Below are 8,686 nucleotides of genomic sequence, written 5' to 3'. Positions count from 1 at the left end.
CGCGCAGCTCCCTCCGGACAAGGTGGGTGCCCGCCCGGCGCCGGTCCCGCCGCCGCCGCCTTTGCTGGGAGGACAGGCAACCCAGCCAGAGGGAAGGGGGCGGGTGGGTGTCGCAGGGGCTGAGTTTGGGGAAACTTCCCCTCCTGCCCTGTCCGGTCCCGACAAGTGACAAGAAGGGCTTCTAGCCAGAGGAGTTGGCTTGTTTGCTTTGGGTTTGCCCTCTTCCTGAATCGGGGCGACAGGCGGCACGTGTGTGTGTGTGTGTGTGTGTGTGTGTGTGTGTGTGTGTGCGCGCGCGCGCGTGTGCACGTGTGTGAGCCGTGTAGGACAGCCTCGGTTGATTTTTACGCTTCATCCGGGGCGCCTTGGACAGAGAGCTTCAGTCCAGGGGGTGCGGCAGGGGTGGGGGTGGCTCCTCGCTCAGGACTCTGCCGTCGCTCACCGGCGCTGTGTGACCTGGGACACATTGCTAACCTCTCTGAGCCTGGGTTTCTCTGTGCAAAGCGCTCTGCTGGCGTGCTGCCCGGGCGGCCGGGGTGTGATCAGTGGAGGAGGAAAGGAGTGTTTAAATGTTGGCTGATGTGCATTGAGGTGGTGATTTTAATGTTCCCCCCCCCCCCCCCCCCCAACCCCCCTCCTGGAGCAAGACAGAGGGACAGAGAGCGCGGGCTTTGCATCCAGCCCTGGGTGGGGGTCCCCACTCTGTCTCCATCCCCCGCCTGACACTTTTGACACATTTCCTCCCATGTCTTGAGCCATGAAGATGGCCTGGCAGGGTGGCTGCGAAGACAGAGATGGACTCCTGCCTGCGAAGCGCCACATGCGTATGCAGTCGGCGCTCAGTACGTGGTAGCGGTTATTAGAACTGCTGAGGGCAGGTAGGGTCACGGGCCTGGGCCGCTGGACGATGGGTGGGCGTTGCTCTCCGGGGCAGGTTAGAATGTGCCTCCCTGAGTCACAGGCTGCCTGGCTCCTGCAGCCCCAGGAAGCACAAGCTCTGGCCCAAGTGTGGGGCAGGGGGGCCCTGGGCCAGCCCCGCCTCTTACCTCCTTCCCTGAGGACTCCAGGGGACACTGCCCCTTCTCTGGGTCCTGGCAGCAGTGGGGAGATGGGAGCATCCTGTGAGCGAGCGGAGCCCCACAAGCTGGAAGAAGGCGTTTGCTGTCTTCCTCCTGCTGGGGCGGGAGTCCAGCAGGTGGGGAGCGGCCAGGAGAAAGGGGTTTGGAAAACACTGAAAACTAGAAGGCCCCCATGCTGACTCCACACGCAGGACCCCGGGGTCTCCACCCAGCTCTGCCCTGAACCCACAACACCCCTGCGGTCTCCTGCTCCTGCAGCGGAGATGAGGAAGCTGAGTTTCAGGCGAGGACATACGCTAGTGTCTGGGGAAATGCCTCGCCCCTCTGGGACGCGGACCTGTCACTCACAAACAGGGGGTGCAGGTGAGTGAGTGGGTGCTGAGACTAAGGGTTGGGATGAGGTGCTGGCTGATGAGACCGAGCAGAGGGAGTAGCTATGCCACGTGGTCTCTGCTAACACTGTGTCCGAATAGACGTTCAGAGGGGTCTGAGGGTGACGCCAAGGGCTGCCGCTCTCACCTGGGCTGCCTTGTGATCAGGGAGGAGCCCACCCGGGCAGGGCAGAGTGCATACACATCCACCTGGGGACTCTGGCTTCCAGAATGAAGCAGAGACCTTGTCTGTCCGTTCACAGCTGTCTCCTCAGCACAGAGAACTGTGCCTACCACAGAGCTGGCTCTGTCAGTATTGCTCAATGACTGGATGGATGGATGGATGGGTGGACGGATGGATGGATGGATGGACGGATGGGTGGATGGATGGGTGGATGGATGGATGGATGGGTGGATGGATGGCTGGATGGATGGATGGATGGGTGGATGGATGGGTAGACAGATAGATAAAGGAACATTGGCCACAGAGAAGCCCTGAAAAGCACACGAAGTATATCACTACGTGAAAGAAGCCAGACTGAAAAGGCCACGTGCTGTGGGATTCCAACTATATGACACTCTGGGAAAGGCAAAACCACCCTATATAATAAAGAGCTAATATGCTAATTAGACCGGACGGCGGAACAACCTTCCGGAATGACCTTCCAGAAAGACCAGTGGGCAGAGCCTCGGGCCGCAGGGCTGTGAGGCCGCTAGGGCTGTGAGGGCCGAGCCCCTTGCAGGAATTTCCTGCATCGGGCCTCTGGTGGAAACAATGAAAATACCAGTGGTTGCCAGCTGGGGAGCGGGAGGGAGGAACAGGTGGAGCACCTGGGCTTGTTAGGGCAGTGGCACTACTGTGCGATGCTGCGATGGTGGCCACATGTCATTGTGCATTTGTCCAAACCCACAGACGGTACAGCACCACGAGCGAAGCCCAGTGTCAGCCGTGGACTTTGGGTGATGGTGGCATGTAAGTGCAGGTTCACTGATTGTCATAAATGTGCCACTCGGCTGGGGGGCTGGAGGTACATGGGAAACCTCTGTCGAGGCATTTCCCCGGACACTGAGCAGGGGCTCAGTGTTTCTGTGTTCCTAAAACTGCTGTGAAACATAAATTCTATTTAAGAGAAAAGAGAAACGCGGACAGAGCAGGCCTGCGAGTTGCTTTGAGGAGCCAGAGGCGCTTGGAGTGTCTCGGGGCCATGAGTCAAATGATGGGAACTTACCAAGACTTGATCCCCAAGTGCATCGCTTCCAATGCCACCCGGTCCAGGCATGCCTGACCCCTGGGGAGCCCTCTCAGCGAGCATGCTCCCAGGGATGGGGAGCTCACTGCTTTACCCGGCAGCTCACTCCGTCTCGGGACAGCTGTCCTGTTAAAAAGTTCTTTAGTCCTAACCGGTTTGGCTCAGTGGATAGAGCGTCAGCCTGCGGTCTAAAGGGTCCCAAGTTTGATTCTGGCCAAGGGCACATGCCCGGGTTGTGGGCTCCATCCCCCCTCTTCTAGTAGGGGGTGTACAGGAGGCAGCCAATCAATGATTCTCTCTCATCATTGATGTTTCTATCTCTCTCACTTCCTCCCTGAAATCAATGAAAAAAACAAATATATATATATATCAGAGTCCGGGTGCACGAATTCGTGCACCAGTGGGGTCCCTCGGCCTGGCCTGCAGGAATGGGCCAAAACCAGCTCTCTGACACCCCCCGAGGGGTCCCCCAAGGGGTCTCAGATTGCAGGAGGGTGCAGGTGAGGCTGAGGGACCCCACTGTTGCACGATTGGGGCCGGGGAGGGACACGAGAGGTTGGCCAGCCTGGGAGGGACTGTGGGAGGGCTCTAGGACATGTCTGGCCCATCTTGCTCAGTCCCGATTGTCCAGACCCCAGCAGCAAGCTAACCTACTGGTGGGAGTGTCTGCCCCCTGGTGGTCAGTGCATGTCATAGTGACTGGTCAACTGGTCAACTCTCTGCCCCCTGGTGGTCAGTGCATGTCATAGCGAGTGATTGAGCGGCCTTAGCATATCATTAGCATACTATGCTTTGATTGGTTGAAAGGACGACTGGATGACCAGTCACTTATGAATATTAGGCTTTTATTATATAGGATATAAAAAAAAGTTCTTTAGACTGAAGCTAAACTCCTCTCCCATTGAACAACAGTCCACTTTCTGTTTCTTGGAGTTGGACTGATAATTCTAGTCTTTATTGCTCCTCTCTGAGCTCAATCTCTAAAACTCTTTCATCAAAACACAATTTCCAGAACAAACCCCAGGAGTCAGGCATTTCTTTGGCTCTGTCATCACAGTGGGATCTTTATGGTTCTGGAGGCTAGAAAAATGTGAGCCCGCCCCGAAAACATCACAGCACAAAGCAGGCTGGAATAACACAGGCTCTGGGCTCGAATCTGACCGCGTACTGGCTAGCGACGCTCTCTGAGCCTCAGCTTTCCCAACTGCACAGTGGCTCACCCTCCCCATCTCTGAGGCCAGGAGGAGGTTAGCTCAGATGGGGCAGGTGCAGAGGCAGCAGCGGCCGGGCTCACTGCAGGTGCGCACCTAGCAGACGGGTGGCCCACGGGGTCAGGAAAAGAGTCCGGGACTATCAGGGGTGTTGTCTCTGCCCCGCAGGGGGGGTCACTGTGGCTTGGGGATTCCCAAGGCCAGGCACCCAGGGGTGGTGCCAGCAGGAGCCCAGACACACTTCTCTGCAGGCTCCAACTTCCCTCCTTCCCACCCCCAGTGCCTTGGGCCTCTCTGATCTCCCTGGCCAGTGGGGTGCTGTGAGATGGGGTGCAGAGAACTGGCTTCCAGACCCCACCCCAAGCCCACACGCTACGTGAGCGACCTCGGCAAGTCACTTTGCTTCTCTGAGCCTCAGGGGCCCGCCTCTGAGCACCAGCAGAGTCTGTGAGGACATCTCGTCGGATGTTGTAAGCTGTAGAGTGCGGGGCCCCGGTGCAGCCCCGTGGCTTCTGTGTTTGTTATTGTGCTGATTTGTACCCATGACATCACGTCCCCTCCTCTTTCCTGTGGGGTCCCCGAGTGACCATGCTCCAGGGCGGCGTGGCCTGATGGGGAAAGACCAGTCATTTCCAAACTGTGTCGTGCCCCGGAGTCACCTGGAGGTCAGTCCCCCACGCAGACGCCAGGCCCTCCCCTGGGACCCTGACTTGGAGGTCTGGGTACCCAAAGACTTGCTAACATGTCCAGGGACAGAAGCAGGGGGTCTCCGTCCACACTTTGAGGCAAACCGCCTTAGCAAAGGGCTTTCTGAGGGGAGCAAACTTGAGAGCAACTCAGACCCTGCCTCTGCCCTGGGCCTAATGCCGCCCTCCCTGACCCCTCCTCTTAGTCCCCACAGCCAAGCGATGTGGGGTCCCCAAGCCCTGGCACAGACATTCCATCGCTGCCTCTCCCAGCTCGTCTCAGGACTGACAGACACCCTCTCCCTGAGAACACAGGCCCTCGGAGCTCCCAGCCCAGCTCCATCAGAGATGCGCTTGGGTCTCAAGGTTCTGAGAAGCATCCCATTGTGTCCTGCGTCCCCCATCCGGCTGGAAGTCCCTCCGGGGAAAAGACGGAACCAGGCCCGAGCGTGGCGCCCACTGCACACCTCGAACACGCCTGCAGGGGTGACACCCGCCATGGACTCCGGGGCTCTCTGGGTTTTCTCAGAAGCATCTGAGATTGCACTTTCCAGCCAAACTCAAAATTAAGCCCATCAAATAATTCGAGAAAAAGACGTGTTATAGAAAAAAATTAGTGCGATCAATGAAACCAGTTGAATTCTAAGGTATGGCTAACAAGTTGGCTGTAATGTGATTATGAAGGTTAATAACTGTTAGAAAGGAAACTTAAAACAGAAAAGACATAAGAAATTAGGTAATGACCTGGAACTAAAATTTCTCAGTATTGTAATTAAATCTGAAAGTGGGAAGGAGGAGGTTGGAGGGAAGGAAAAGTGTGCTAAAGATTTATCTTACCCAGAAAAATAGCTCTTTTTCCTACTCTTGATGCTAATAGTTAGATACAAGTTTTTTTATATATATATTTTATTGATTTTTTACAGAGAGGAAGGGAGAAGGATAGAGAGCTAGAAACATTGATGAGAGAGAAACATCGATCAGCTGCCTCCTGCACACCTCCCACTGGGGATGTGCCCGAAACCAAGGTACACGCCCTTGACTGGAATCGAACCTGGGACCTTTCAGTCCACAGGCCGACGCTCTATCCACTGAGCCAAACTGGTCAGGGCATAGATACAAGTTTTAACACGTTTGTTAAAATTTGAAAGATAATCCTTAGAAGAGAAGAATATATATATGCATACACACATGCATACACACATATACATCAATGCACACACATACACATATCCCATACACACACGCAGACACAGCACACATCTATATATAAAAGCCTAATATGCAAACTGTCCCCTTGGGAGTTTGACCAGGAGACTGGGAGTTCAATCGCTTGCTATGACATGAACTGACCACCAGGGGGCGGCGCAGAACCAAGGAAGGCCCCAGCCAGCAGCCAGAAGGCCCAATCGGCCCTGATTGCTGGCCAGCCTAGGGACCCTACCCGTGCATGAATTTTGTGCACCGGGCCTCTAGTATATATATAAATACACAAACACACACACACACACACACACACACACACACACACACACACTGCCTCTCTGCAGCCTGCATGTCCCCACAGCCAGCTTGTGACACGTCTAGAACGTCCACGTCCAAACTGTCTTTGTGGGCAGGTTTCGAGTTCTTTCTCCTGAAGGACCAGGGAAAGCGAGGGTGGGTCCAAATGGGGGAGGAGTGCAGTGGGGTGGGCAGGGCCTGGGACTGCCCAGCGCACATGGAAATCTAGCTCAGCCCCACCTCTGGGCAGCTGTGCCACCCTAAACTGCCCAAGTACCCACAGACCAACCGGCTAGGCAGGGCGGTGTCCCCATGTGAGAGTCGAGGAAATTGGCTCCAGGGTGAGACAGGGAGTCGGAGGCTGGGCTGGGACCTGGGCTGGGTCTTCCCAGGAGGACACTGCACCTGCCCGGCAGGTAAAGGTGTAGCTAGGACTCCTGAGGGTGCTCAGGCCGGTGCGGAGGGAGTAGGAGGGGCTGGGGCTGCAGATGCTGCTGGGAGCCTGAGCTACCCGCCCGACTGGACGCCTGTGTGCCCCCGGCGATGGGCTTACTGTGAGGATGAGTATCAGACCCTGGGGTTTTTCCAAGAGCCGCTTGGATGGTGCTGGCTGAGGGCCTGGGCTCACCCGGGGCAGTCACTCCACAGAACAGTTTGTGGATCTGGGGAGAGGGGAGGCGACCGTTAATCCTGAGGCAGGGAAGGGAGCTGAGGGCTAGCGAGATCCTGGGGGTCAGGGGGGCCTCGCGGGGTCCTGGCCACCACCTGCACGCTGGCGATAATGCTCCCTGTCCTACAGGTGGGGGGTCCTCAGGGAGGTGCCCTCAAAGTCACATTGTTAACAAACGGCAGAGCTGGGATCTGAACGGCCCCGTGTGATGGATCACCCAGGCTCTTTTGTTACGCAGCAGGCCTGACAGGGTGGTGAGGGAGATAACGCCAGAGGTGGGGGCTGGGGAAGCGGCAGGCAACATACCGAGGAAGAAACACCAGCCGGCTTTGGGTTTCTGCAGCAGCAGAGACTTCAGACCCCAACAAGGGCCCCGGCAAGCTCAGCAGAGAAACAGGGGTGGCCCTGAGTGGCCCTGAGTGGGTGGGGGCAGCAGAAAGGTGCCCACAGGGTAAAGGGCTCAACCGTGTCATCTCTGGAACCATCAGGAAAAACCCCTCAGGGACCTAAACCAGGCCACGGAGGGCTTGCCTCTGCCCCTTCCTTTGTTTCACGGGGACCCCCACATTCAGCTCAAACCGGGGACAATGCATGCTTCCGCAGCCCAGCGGGAACCCTCCCCTCCCCCGGCTCCCCAGCTTCTCCCTGGGTGGCTAGAAGCCCACTGAGTCCACCCGCTCAGGGCCCGGGTGGTCCGGTGAAACAGAAAACCATTGAAGAAACATCCGTAAATACTCGAGCGTTTCCCTGGAAATGAAAACAGATTTGTGCAAATATTTACCGGTTTTTCATATAAGCAAGTCCTCCTTGGAGCAGGAGTTGGCTGATTATCTTCCTTACATAAACTCGCCCGTATTTCACTCCGTTTTTAAAGGATCGGAGAAAGCACTTGGCTTATTTACACATTTTTATTACAAAAGTAAGACATGTTCTTCATAGAAAAATTGGAGGCTACTACAAAGAATTAATAATAAAAACAAAAACGAAAAGCCCAGCCTCCCAGGCTCGAGGCGACCACCGAGAGCAGTAATCGGGCATGTTGCCTTCCTCCGGGGTTCTCCCTACCGTGTCCTCCGTGCAATTTAGTGCCCGGCTTTTTTTTTTATTAATTTTTTTCCACTCGACTCGGTACCAGAAGTGTTCTCTGTTTTTTGGCGAATTCTTTGGAGCATCATTTCCCACATATGTAATGAGTTCCCTGGCTTTCGTGTTTTCCTCATTTACAAGATGCTAAGCAGCTCTCCCCTTTCCCTGTCCTGCGGATTATTTTCAGAAATACCAACCAAAAGGGAAGTGGCGGGGTTTTTTTTTTGAGGTTCTTGATTTGCTTCACTGAATTATCTAAAAATTGAATTTTCTGGAGACAGTCTTGGGGGGCACTCCACCCTCCCCCGTCCGACCTTCTTCAGAGAGGGCGTCTGGCAGCCCCCGCTGGCTCCGCGGTCTGGCCCTGGCCCTGGCCCGTAGGCGCCTGCTGACCAGGTGGTGTTCCTGTCGTCTGGGCCCCGTGGGCTCCGGCAGGAACCGGGCCGGGCAGCCGGAGGCTGGAGCCCGGAGCTGGCGTCTCATGTAATGATCCCTGCTAGGAAACCGAGGCGCGGAGAGGTGAGGGCCCTTTCCTGGCACCCCGCTTCCAGCAGAGCCCGTGGGAAGGAAGGTGAGCAGCTTGGCACGGCCTCTGCCTGGCACCGAGTCACGGCGGGCCGAGCGGGCACCTCCGAGGATTTGTTTCTGGTCCCCAAACTGAAAGGCAGGAGCTTAGCAAGCCCGAGCCTGTCAGTCCTCCTCCACCCCCGCTCAGGAAGGGGAACCCCACCTGCTTTCACACAGAAACGATCACCTGGGCCCTGCACCCCCAGGCAGGTCCACAGGTGGCTCCTCTGCAGGGCACAGCTCTCTCCCGCCGGAGGGAGCTGGGG

At 56.4% G+C, this 8,686-nt stretch overlaps 1 protein-coding gene across 4 annotated transcripts in view; it reads left to right on the top strand.

Annotated features, from left to right (window-relative positions):
• Positions 1 to 8,686, top strand: part of BDKRB2 (bradykinin receptor B2) — a 26,873-nt gene that overhangs the window by 2,936 nt on the left and 15,251 nt on the right. The window contains exon 1 of one of the 4 annotated variants that reach the window (XM_014541484.1): positions 1 to 22. The exons of 1 other annotated variant lie outside the window; for it this stretch is intronic. The gene's annotated coding sequence lies outside the window, so the exon portion shown is untranslated. Of the gene's footprint in view, positions 23 to 1,241; positions 1,443 to 2,401; positions 2,424 to 8,686 lie in introns of those variants that run through there. 2 more of the 4 variants (XM_014541485.1, XM_005868543.2) reach the window with 2 other exon arrangements.

Source organism: Myotis brandtii, unplaced genomic scaffold (assembly GCF_000412655.1).
Source record: "Myotis brandtii unplaced genomic scaffold, ASM41265v1 scaffold273, whole genome shotgun sequence".
Lineage (NCBI taxonomy): Eukaryota > Metazoa > Chordata > Mammalia > Chiroptera > Vespertilionidae > Myotis > Myotis brandtii.
The sequence above is the reverse complement of the archived record's forward strand: the minus strand, read 5'-3'. Positions and strand labels throughout refer to the sequence as shown.